This window comes from Theropithecus gelada, chromosome 1 (assembly GCF_003255815.1).
Source record: "Theropithecus gelada isolate Dixy chromosome 1, Tgel_1.0, whole genome shotgun sequence".
Classification (NCBI taxonomy): domain Eukaryota; kingdom Metazoa; phylum Chordata; class Mammalia; order Primates; family Cercopithecidae; genus Theropithecus; species Theropithecus gelada.
Genome location: NC_037668.1, coordinates 221,790,160 through 221,802,961, shown reverse-complemented (window position 1 = coordinate 221,802,961; position 12,802 = coordinate 221,790,160). Strand labels below are relative to the sequence as shown.

At 41.6% G+C, this 12,802-nt stretch overlaps 1 pseudogene across 1 annotated transcript; it reads right to left on the bottom strand.

Moving 5' to 3' along the window:
• Window positions 1-9,018: 9,018 nt before the first annotated feature.
• Window positions 9,019-11,980, bottom strand: LOC112635377 (annotated as a pseudogene). Its single transcript, XR_003121901.1, has 3 exons — window positions 11,659-11,980; window positions 10,716-11,567; window positions 9,019-10,197 (listed from the first exon to the last, which is right to left on the bottom strand). The product of XR_003121901.1 is annotated as a bromodomain-containing protein 2-like (transcript).
• Between the last annotated feature and the right edge of the window lie 822 nt (window positions 11,981-12,802).

Here is a 12,802-nt window from a genome sequence, read left to right as displayed (position 1 = left end):
ATCAGGTGGGATGAGAGACTGAGAAAAGAAATAAGACACAGAGGCAAAGTATAGAGAAACAACAGTGGGCCCAGGAGACCGGCACTCAGCATACCAAGGACCTGCACTGGCACCGGTCTCTGAGTTCTCTCAATTTTTATTGATTATTATTTTCACTATCTCAGCAAGAGGAATGCGGTGGAGAAGCAGGGTGATAATAAGGAGAAGGTCAGCAAGAAAACATGTGAGCAAAAGAATCTATGTCATAATTAAGTTCAAGGGGAGGCACTATGCCTGGATGTGCACGAAGGCCAGATTTGTGTTTCTCTCTGTCCACATGTCTCTCTGGCTGCCAACACGTCTCGCCTCCCGCCATAGGGCGGTTTTTCTCCTATCTCAGAACTGAACAAATGTACAATCAGGTTTTATACCGAGACATTCAGCTCCCCGGGGCAGGCGGGAGACAGTCGCCTTCCTGTATCTCAGCTGCAAGAGGCTTTCCTCTTTCACTAACCCACCTCAGCACAGACGCTTCACGGGTGTCGGGCTGGGGGACGGTCAGGTCTTTCTCATCCCACGAGGCCATATCTCAGACTATCACATGGGGAGAAACCTTGGACAACACCCGGCTTTCCAGGGCAGAGGTCCCTGCGGCTTTTCGCAGTGCAGTGTGCCCCTGGTTTATTGAGACTGGAGAATGGCGATGACTTTTACCAAGCACACTGCTTGTAAATATTTTGTTAATAAGGCACGTCCCGCACAGCCCTAGATCCCTTAAATCTTGATTTCATACAACACATGTTTCTGTGAGCACAAAGTGGCTGGGGCAAAGTAGCTGGGGTAAAGTTATAAATTAACAGCACCTCAGCAAAGCAATTTTTCAAGGTACAGGTCAAAATTGAATTTCTTACATCTTCCCTTTATACATAGACACAGTAACACTAACAGTCTTTCTTTCTAAAACTGCATCCAAAGGTCATCAGCCTCAAAGATCACAGGTAGATAAATCTAAGAAGATGAGGAAAAACCAGTGCAAATACACTGAAAATTCCAAAAACCAGATTGCCTCTTATCCTCCAAATGATCGCAACTTCTCTCCAGCAAGGGCACAAAACTAGATTGAGAATGAGTTTGAGAAATTGACAGAAGTAGGCTTCAGAAGATGAGTAATGACAAACTCCTCTGACTTAAAGGTTTATGTACAAATCCAAAGCAAGAAAGCTAAGAACCTTGATAAAAGGTTATAGGAACTGCTAACTAGAATAATCAGTTTAGAGAGCAACATAAATGACCTGATGCAGCTGAAAAACACAGCACAAGAACTTCGTGAAGCACACACAAGTATCAACAGCTGAATCGATCAAAGAAAGAAAGGGTATCAGAGGTTGAAGATCAACTTACTATAAAAAGGCATGAAGACAAGAGTTGATTAAACAAGAATGAAAAGCAGTGAGCAAAACCTCCAAGAAATATGGGACTGTGTGAACAGACCAAACCTAATATTGATTGGTGTACCTGAAAGTGATGGGGAGAATGGAACCAAGTTGGAAAACACACTTCAGGATATTATCTAGGAGAACTTCCCCAAACTAGAAAGACAGGCCAGCATTCAAATTCAGGAAATACGGAGAACACCACTAAGATATTCCTGGAGAAGACCAACCCCAAGACACATAATCATCAGATTTTCCAAGGTTGAAATGAGGGAAAAAATGTTTAGGGCAGCCAGAGAGAAAGGTCAGGTTACCCACAAAGAGAAGCCCATCAGACTAAGGGCAGATCTCTCTGCAGAAACCCTACAAACCAGAAGACAGTGAGGGCCAATATTCAACATTCTTAAAGAAAAGAATTTTCAACCCGGAATTATATATCCAGGGAAACAAAGCTTCATAAGCAAAGGAGAAATAAAATCCTTTCCAGACAATCAAATGCTGAGGGATTTTGTCACCACCAGGCCTGCCTTAAAGGAGCTTCTGGAGGAAGCACTAAGTATGGAAAGGAAAAACCGGTACCAGCCATTGCAAAAACAAACCAAAATAAAAAGACCAATGACACTATGAAGAAACTGCATCAACTAATGGCAAAATAACCAGCTAGCATCATGATGACAGGATCAAATTCACACATAACAATATTAACCTTAAATGTAAATGAGCAAAATGCCCCCAATTAAAAGACACAGACTGGCAGATTAGATAACAAGGCAAGACCCATTGGTGTGCTGTATTCAGGAGACCCAACTCACATACAAAGACACGCATAGGCTAAAAATATAGGGATGGAGGAACACTTACCAAGCAAATGGAAAGAAAAAAAAAAAAAAATGCAAGGGTTGCCGTCCCGTCTCTGATAAAACAGACTTTAAACCAACAAGGATCAAAAAAGACGAAGAAGGGCATTACACAATGGCAAATGGATCAATGCAACAAGTAGAGTTAACTATCCTATATATACATATATATATATATGCACCTAATACAGGAACACCCCCCAGATTCATAAAACAAATTATAGAGACATATGAAGAGAATTAAACTCCCACACAATAATAGAAAACTTTATCGACTGAATGTCAATATTAGACAGATCAACAAGACAGAAAATTAGCAAGGATATTCAGGACTCGAACACATCTCTGGGACCAAGAGGACCTAATATACGGCTACAAAACTCTCCACCCCAAATCAAAAGAATATACATTCTTCTCACCACTACATAGCACTTATTCTAAAATCAACCACATAATTGGAAGTAAAATAACCCTTGGCTAATGCAAAAGGATAGAAATCATCAACAGCCTCTCAGACAACAGTGCAATCACATTAAACTCAGGATTAAGAAGCTCACTCAAAAGCACACAACGACATGGAAACTGAACAGCCTGCTCCTGAATGACTACTGGGTTAACAGAGAAATGAAGGCAGAAATAAGGAAGTTCTTTGAAACCAACGAGAACAGAGACAACACACCAGACTCTGGGACACAGCTAAGGCAGCGTTAAGAAGGAAATTTATAGCAATAAATGCCCACAAGGAAAAGCAGGAAAGATCTAAAATTGACACTCTAACATCACAATTAAAAGAACTAGAGAAGCAAGAGCAAACAAACTGAAAAGCTAGCAGAAGACAAGAAATAACTAAAATCAGAGCAGAACTGAAGGAGAGAGAGAGACAAGAAAAAAAAAATTCAAAAAAATCAATGAATCCAGGAGCTTGTTTTTGAAAAGATTAACAAAATACATAGACTGGAGCCAGAGTAATAAAGAACAAAAGAGAGAAGAATCAAATAAACTTAGTAAAGAAAATGATAAAGTGGGTAACACCACCGATCACACAGAAATACAAACTAACATCAGAGAAATACTATAAACACCTATATGCAAATAAATGAGAAAACCTAAAAACAATGGATAAATTTCTGGACACATACACCCTCCTAAGACTAAACCAGAAAGAAGTCAAATCCCTGAATAGACCAATAACAAGTTCTGAAATTGAGGCAGTAATTAATAGCCTACCCACCAAAAAAAAGCCCAGTACCAGATGGATTCACAGCAGAATTCTACCAGAGGTACAAAGAGGAGCTGGTACCATTCTTTCTGAAACTATTCCAAACACTTGAAAAAGAGAGACACTTCCCTAACTCCTATTGTGAGGCCAGCATCATCCTGATACCAAAACCTGTCAGAGACACACACAAAAAAGGAAATTTCAGGCCAATATCCCAAATGAACATCGATGCAAAAATTCTTAATAAAATACTGCCAAGCCAAATCCAGCAGCACATCAAAAAGCTTATGCACCACAACAAAGTCAGCTTCATCCCTGGGATGTAAGGCTGGTTCACCATACGCAAATCAATAAACATAATCCATCACATAAACAGAACCAATGACAAAAACCACATGATTATCTCAATAGATGCAAAAAAGGCCATAGATAAAATTAAACACCCACTCATTCTAAAACCTCTCAATAAAGTAGGTATTCATGGAACTTACCTCAAAATAATGAGAGCTATCGATGACAAATCCACAGCCAATATCATACTGAAAAGGCAAAAGCTAGAATCATTCCCTTTGAAAATCGGCCCAAGACAAGGATGCCCTCTCTCACCATTCCTATTCAACATAGTATTGAAAGTTCTGGCAAGGGCAATCAGGAAACAGAAAGAAATAAAGGATATTCAAATAGGAAGACAGGAAGTCAAATTATCTCTGTTTGAAGATGACATAATTGTATATTTAGAAAACCCCATCATCTCCACTCAAAAAATTCTTAAGCTGATAAGCAACCTCAGCAAAGTCTCAGGATACAAAATCAATGTGCAAAAATCACAAGCATTTCTACACACCAATAATAGACAAGCAGAGAGCCAAATCATAAGTGAACTCCCATTCACAGTTGCTACAAAGAAAATGGAATACGTGGACTACAACTTGCAAGGGACGTAAAGGAACTCTTCAAGGAGAACTACAAACCACTGCTCAAGGAAATAAGAGAGGACACAAACAAATGGGAGGAAAAAAAATCCATTCTCATGGATAGGAAGAGTCAATATTGTGACACTGGCCATATTGCCCACAGTAATTTATAGATTCAATGCTATTCTCAACAAGCTACGGTTGACTTTCTTCGGATAATTATAAAAACATAGTTTAAATTTCATATGGAACCAAAAAAGAGCCCATTTAGCCAAGACAATCCTAGGCAAAAAGAACAAGACTGGAGGCATCATGCTACCTGACTTCAAACTGTACTACAAGCATACAGTAACCAAAACAGCATGGTACAGATACAAAAACAGATGTAATGTAACAGAACAGAGGCCTCAGAAATAACATGATACATCTGCAACCATCTGATCTTTGATAAACCTGACAAAAACAAGCAATGGGGAAAGGATTTCCTATTTAATAAATGGTGTTGTGAAAACTGGGTAGCCATATGCAGAAAACAGAAACTGGACCCCTTCCTTATACCTTACACAAAAATTAACTCCAGATAAATTAAAGACTTAAACATAAAACCTAAAACCATAAAAACCCTAGAAGAAAACCTAGGCAATACCATTCAGGACACAGGCATGGGCAAAGACTTCATGACTAAAACACCAAAAGCAATGGCAACAAAAGCCGAAATTGAAAAATGTGATCTAATTAAACTACAGAGTTTCTGCAAAGCAATAGAAACTATCATCATAGTGAACAGGCAACCTATGGAATGGAAGAATATTTTTGCAATCTATCCTTCTGATGGAGGTCTAATATCCACAATTTATGACGAACTTAAACAAATTTGCAAGAAAAAAAACAAACAACTCCAACAAAATGTGGGTGAAAGATATGAACAGACACTTCTCAAAAGTAGACATTTATGTGGCCAACAAGCATATGAAAAAAAAAAAAAGCTCATCATCTCTAGTCATTAAAGAAATGCAATTCAAAACCACAATGAGATACTATCTCACATCAATTAGAAAGGCAACCATTAAAAAGTCAAGAAACAACAGATGCTGGTGAGGTTGTGGAGAAATAGGAACACTTTTACACTGTTGGTGGAAGTGTAAATTAGTTCAACCATTGTGGAAGACAGTGTGGCAATTCCTCAAAGATCTAGAATTAGAAATACCATTTGACCCAGCAAACCCATCGTTGGGTATGCACCCAAAGGATTATATTATTCTACTATAAAGACACATGCACACGTATCTTTACTGCAGCACTATTTACAATAGCAAGGACTTGGAACAAACCCAAATGCCCAAAAATGATAGACTGGATAAAGAAAATGTGGCAAATATACACCACGGAATAGTATGCTGCCATAAAAAAGAATTAGCTCATGTTCTTTACAGAGACATGGAAGAAGTTGGAAACCTTCATTTTCAGCAAACTAACAAAGGAACAGGGAAAAAAATCACCAAATGTCCTCACTTATAAGTGGGAGATGAACAATGAGAACACATGGACACAGGGAGTGGAATATCAAACACTAGGGCCTGTCAGGATTGGGCAGCAAGGGGAGGGAGAACATTAGGACAAATGCTTAGCATATGTGGGGCTTAAAACCTAGATGATAGATTAATAGGGCAGGAAACCACCATGGCACACATATACCTATGTAACAAACCTGCACATTCTGCATATACATTTCAAAACTTACAGTAAAATTAAAAAAAAAAAAGAATTTTGTTTACTTTTTTGCATTGCCATTGTTGAGTTGGTGCAGTTACTTATATACTTTGGATATTTATCCCATATCAGACACATGATTTTCTAATATTTTCCAAATCCAAGGGTTGTTTTTTCACTCTATTAAAAGTGTTCTTTGATGCACAAAATCTTTTAATTTTGATGAAGCACAACTTACCTATTTTTTCTGTTGTTACCTATAATTTTGGTGTCATATCCAATAAATCATTGCTAAAGCCAGTGCAATAAAGATTTTCCCCTATATTTCTGCAAGTAATTTTATAGTCTCAGCTGTTATATTTAGGTCTTTGATTCAGGTTCAGTTAATTGTTATTAATGATGTAGGCAATGGTTCAACCGAATTATTTTCATGCAGCTATGAAGTTCTCCCAGTATGCTTTGTTGAAAATACTGTCGTTTCCCCATGGAATGGTGATGGCTCTTTTTGGAAAATTATATGGTCAATCAGGAGAAGATTTTGTTTTTCTTTTTTTTTTTCTGGGCTCTATATTCTACTCATTTGGTCTTCCTGTCATTTTGTCAGTACTACACTCTTGATTACTGTTGCTTTACAGTTCACTTTGAAATCAGGAAGGATGAGTCCTCCCACTTCTGTTTCAAGGAAGGCTATTTTAATGCTTCAAGTTTAATGAGATTTAATATTAATTTGGGAAGTGTTTTTCAATTTTTGCAAAAAAAAAAATACCATTGGAATTATAATACGAATTACATTGAATCTGAAGATGACTTCAATTAGTATGGTCATCTTAATACTATGAAGTCTTCCAATCCATGAATCCTGTTTGTGTTTCTATTACTTTGTGTCCTCTTTATTTCAACAATGTTTTGTAGATCTCATTATACAAAACATTCACCTCTTTGCTTTCCTACTCTGAAAAAGAAATTCCATTCTGTTACCCCAAATCAAAAGATGAGGTGGTAAGCATTTCCATACTAAAATATTTTTGTAAAAGATTCAAAAATGTTTTAAAAATATTCTGGAGGCATCAAGTTACCTGACTTCAAACTATAATGCTACAGTAAACAATACAGCATGGTATTGGTACAAAGAGACACATATACCAATGGAACAGAACGGACAGCCCAGAAATAAAGTCTCCCAACTACAACAATCTGATCTTCAACAAAGTCAACAGAAACAAAAAATGGAAAAAGGACTCTCTATTCAATAAATAGTGCTGGGAAAACTGACTAGCCATATGTAGAAGATTAAAGTTGGACCTTTTCCTCACACAATATACAAAAACCAATTGAAGATGGATTAAACATTTAAATGTAAAACCTAAAACTATAAAAACCCTGGGAAAATATTTTTCCAAAATATTTGGACATAGGACTATTCTGGACATTGGCATGGGCAAAGATTTCATGATGAAGATGTCAGAAGCAATTGCAACAAAAACAAAAATTGACAAATGAGACCTGAATAAACTAAAGAGTTGCACAGCAAAGAAACTAATAGAATAAACAGACAACCTACATAATTGGAGGAAATATTTGCAAACTATTCATCCAACAAGTATCTAATATCTTGAATCTATAAGAAACTTAAACAAATTAACAGACAAAAAATAAAGAACCCCATTCAAAAGTGGGCAAATAACATGAATAGATGCTTTTCAAAAGAAGACATATATGTGGCCAACAAGCATATTAAAAAATGCTCAATATCACTAACCATTAGATAAACTCAAATAAAAACCTCAGTGAGATACCAACTCACCCCAGTCAGAATGCCTACTATTAAAAAATCTAAATATAACAGATGCTGGCAACGTTTCAGAGGAAAGGGATTGCTTATACACTGCTGGTGGGGATGTGAATTAGTCCAGACATTGTGTAAAGCTGTGTGGTAATTTATCAAAAAACTTAAAACGGAAGTAGCATTCAACCCAGCAATCCCATTATTGGCTATGTACCCAAAGAAATATAAATTTTTCTACCATAAAGACACATTACACATTTGTTCACTGCAGCATTATTCACAATAGCAAAGACATGGAATCAACCTAAATGCCCATCAGTGGTAGACTGGATAAAGGAAATGTGGTACATATACACCATGTAATACTACGCAGCCATAAAAAAAGAAGAAGATAACGTCCTTTGTAGTAACATGGATAGACCTGGAGGCCACTATCCTGACTGAACTAATACAGGAACAGAAAGCCAAATACCACATGCTCTCACTTATAAGTGGTAGCTAATCATTTAGTACACAAGAACACAAGGAAGGGAACAGACACCAGGGCCTACTTGAGGGTGAAGGCTAGGAGAAGTGAGAGGATCAAAAGACTACCTATCAGGTGCTATGCTTATTACCTGAGTTATGATGTAGTCTGTACACCAAACCCCCATGACATACCCGTATAACAAACCTGCACATGTACCCATTAACCTGTATAACAAATCTGCAGATGTATTCATGAACCTAAAAGTTGAAAAAAATTAAAATTTGAAAAAAATGAACAAAAGAATATATCCACACATATTTGAATGAATAGAGATGACTGCCTGCCCTTCATAATTCATGTCTCAATAATATTTAAAAATGTATTTGCCCTGCCCCAGTCATTTTGAATGGGGGCTCTGTGTTCCAAGAGATCACTCCCCAATGGGGCTGGGGATTCAATATTATTTTGTCCATGTCCCTCCTTCAGTAAATGTCCCTGCATCCCTCCCTGACTGCAGAGCCAGCTCTCCTAGTGGGGGGCAAGGGGGTGAGATGAAGAAGTGTCACAGCAAAGGAGGAAAGGGGCGTGTGGGACAGGGTGGTCTAGGGGTCCCGTCCTGTGGAGCCTTCCTGCCCTATCTGACCTGACCCCTTAGCCTGAGTCTGAATCACTGGTGTCTGAAGAAGGGGACGATGAGGAGGAGGAGCTGGAATCTGAGCTGGAGCTAAGGCATGACACTGCTACTTGCTGTGCAGAGGATGACTCTGTTTTCTCACTCACTTTCTTTGGGGGACTTTTTAGGGGAATTGCGTTGTCCACTGACATCTTGTAACCACTTTTCTAATTCCTGCTTTTTCTCCAAAGCGAGTTCCTCCTTTGTCCGTCCCACAGACTTCTTAATGGTATAGGGCCTCTGGGGTTTCTTATGTATGCAGGAAAGGATATAGAACTCAAGCTTTCTAAGTGTGGATGGCTTGAGTGTTTCAGAACCAATCTCAATCTCTTCTGAGTTTCAACCACGTAAAGAGGGCTCCCTGGCTTGGATTATATGCACAACTCAGCCCAGCTTCTCCCCAGGTAATTCGTTGCTGTCCAGGCTCAGCTGCCGCTTCTCATTGTAAGTCATGGGACTGCTCTCTTCCTCCTCCTCTGAATCATAACCCTTAGGCAGGGCAGGTGGGGTTGACTTTGTGGCCTTTTTGGGGAGCTTGGTGCCACTTCCTCCAGAAGGTCCAAAGCCAGGAGGGCCTAAAGCAGCACTGCCACCCCCACTACCACTTGCTTTCTTGGACTTCTTGGGCTAAGGTGGGCGGGATGCCCAAGGCCCCTTGTCATCTTCATCAGCCCCAGCTCCGTCTCAATGCTTCCCTGCCTTTTGTTTCTTATTTTTCTCTTTTTTCTCTTTTGCTCTTGGGCTTGGATATTGGATCCTGACACAGACCAACCAGTTGTTCATGTACTGCCCAAAGCTGTTCCTGTAGTTCTGCTAAGCCATGAGCCCTTTCTTCCTTTAAGTCTGAGCTTTAGCTCTCTTCTTCTTCCTCCTCCTCTTCCTCAGAGGAGCTCTCACTGCTACTTTCCTCACTGGAGGACTCTGAAGATGATTTGGCCAAGCCAAGGGGCATGGCAGTAGAGACTGGTAAAGGCCCTGGTTCCAGTGGTTCATCTGGCATCTTGGCATAACGGAAACAAATACATCCTGTAGCTTTCGTGCCACTGCCACGAAATCTGGGGGTGATCTGGGGGGCTGTACTTATAGCAGTTGGAAAACATAAGCAGTACATCAGCAGCAAACTCCTGTGCATCTGGGTAATCAGGGTTCTCCATTTTCTGCCACAGAAGGAGGCAGCATCAGAAGCTGCACAGGCAGGAAGACTCACCTTTCCCTGCTAACCTCAGACACCACAAAGAGGAGCCCTCTCTTGAGAGCACAGTGGGGATGACCTTAAGGATCTGTGCCCTGGGGTTCAAGTTTGAGGTCAAAGGAATTTGGGTGGGTTAAAGAAATATTTATGTCTAGAAAACGAAGTAATTTCTAAGCAACAAGGGAGGAGGGGAGGTCTATGACTGTTTTTCCACCCCATAACTTCCTTAACCCAACACTGCCACATCATTAGTACTTAATTGTAGATAGATAGTATTGTTCTCAAGACAAAGAAACCCCACCGTATTGTTTCAAACTCCAGGAAATATGAATTCTCAAACACCAGACCTTCTGTCCCACTACTATTTTATAAAAGTAAAATACCAAGAACCAAAGACTGCTGTGTGCCTACATGAGACTTACTGTTTTGCACCTAGGTTCCCATCACTGCCTGAGCATCCCATCTGCCCCATGCAGCGGGTACCTTGACATTGCTGAGGTCCATGGGGTGCCTCATGATGTCGTGGTAGTTACGCAGGCCAAGTGCAGAAGCATCCACTGGTTTATACAAAGGCCAAGCATAGGCTGCATGCTTCTTAGAGAGCAACTCCTTCAATATGCCATTGCAATGTTTTAATTGTTCTGAAAGCTTTCCTTTCTTAGAGCTCTGGTCTTGTTGCTGATATGTCAGGCAAGTCTTTGCGTGCGGGCTTGATGGGGGCATGCGGGAAGCCGTGCTACCTTATGCTCAAGACTCCCAGGATGGCTAGCTGGGGAACCAGGAGCCAGGATGGCTGTAGGTGTAGGGGTGGTAGTAACTGCTTTCCGCTTTATACCTTTTTTCTTGGCAAGGGGTTGAGCTGGAGGAGCTGCAGTAACAGCAAGGAGAGGGGTTTCAGCAGAGTGCAGGGACTTGAAAAGTGGAGAGGAAATGACTGATGAGTGGGGAATGTTGAGGACCATGGTAGGTATCTCAGGTGGGGGAGTATACAGGGCTGTGTGTGACACAGAAGAGATGGCAGGCACCTGATGAGCACGAGTAACACTGTCCTGGAGTGCTGCCAACTTGGCCCCCTTCTTGTGGCTGTTATTAGGGATGGTCACCACCAGTTCTTGTTCTTCTTGTGGCATTGATGGAACTTTCTGTAGGAAGATCTTTTCCAGCGTTTGTGCCATTAGCACAATATTATCAGTGGGCTTGTTGTAAATGTAACAGTTGGTGAACATGGTATTTAAATCTTCCATACACTCTGAGGTAGCCCAATAATAACTGTTTTCAAGTCTCCTCTTAATAGTACCCACGTCCACAGGCTGTTTTATAATTTTGTGATAATCCTCTGGGGCTGGCTATCCATGGGCTGCATGAGGGAAAGGAAAAAGCTAAGAATTTTGGCCAGGTGGTCCTCTCCCAGCCCAAGGTGGGAATTGGTAGACCCAGTTTGACAGCATCCACAGGCTGCCGGAACTGTGTGAACTGATGTTTCCACAGAGCCTCCATCACTACCTTGTGTAGGTATTGCAGCTGGTTGGTAACTCCTTCTGGCTTTTTGGGATTGGGCAAATCCTGGGGTAGCGGGTTGGCAGGGGTCAGTTGCAAAGCAGGTACCAAAGCTATTATGTGGCTCTCAAATCATTCACACAAGAGGGAGAGTTTTCGAATCCTTTTCCCTGGTGCTACTGCTTCTGGGCCCAGCCCCAGCAACCCTCTTCCCCAGGGAGTTTGTTGTGCAGAGCCGTGTTTTGCAGCATCTTGACCGCACGGAACCGGCGCTGCTCTCAGCAGTGGAACGTCTGGGTGGCCTCGACTTCCCTCACCGCAGCTCCAGCATAACCCGGTAAGCAGGGGGAGGCCGTTGCTCTTGGGCCTCCAAGCCACAAACCCCCTGCCCTGCCGGAAGGAAAGCAGTCTCTTCCGGGACCTCCTGGAGAGCTCCGGGAAGGTTGGCTCTGCAGATGGCGGACAGCCAGAAAATGGTGGCGGCCTCAGCTGAGGAGGGCGACTGAGGAGGGACTGACTCTGCACACCAAAAGACGGTCCCTGATCTCAGACACCGTCATCAACATAGCCTGCTGTTGGTCTGCAGGGATCCCCTCTTCTTGTTGGGGACCCTACAGAGTGGAGGAGGTTCCGTTTAGATCTCGGACGGAGGCGGATGCACACGAAAACTGGTTTCAGAAGCCCCGGCTTCCATTTCTGAAATCCTCTTGTGGGCAGAGTAGACAGGGTGCACAGACTCCGAGGACTGGGTGGGCCCAAAACACGGGAGCTTAAAGGGCTTCTATGGGGTCTGTACTGTCCACTGGGAGCTGTCACAGGCCGGCAGGAAGGCCGTTTCCAAGCAGATGGAAGGGGATTGCAATGGCGCCCGGACTACTCCAAGGCTCTGTATAGGTAGGCAGAATTCTCCAGCTCACTCTAGAGGATGCTCCACTGCAGCGCGAAATGGCGCCCCGAGCCCCCCGCCAGCCCTTTATATATAAGCGGAGAGGAGGAGCTTCCCCTCATGCTACACGGGGCTCGAGATTTCCCTCATCCCCTCTGCCACCGCCGCTGGCTGGTGCGTTAAGAAG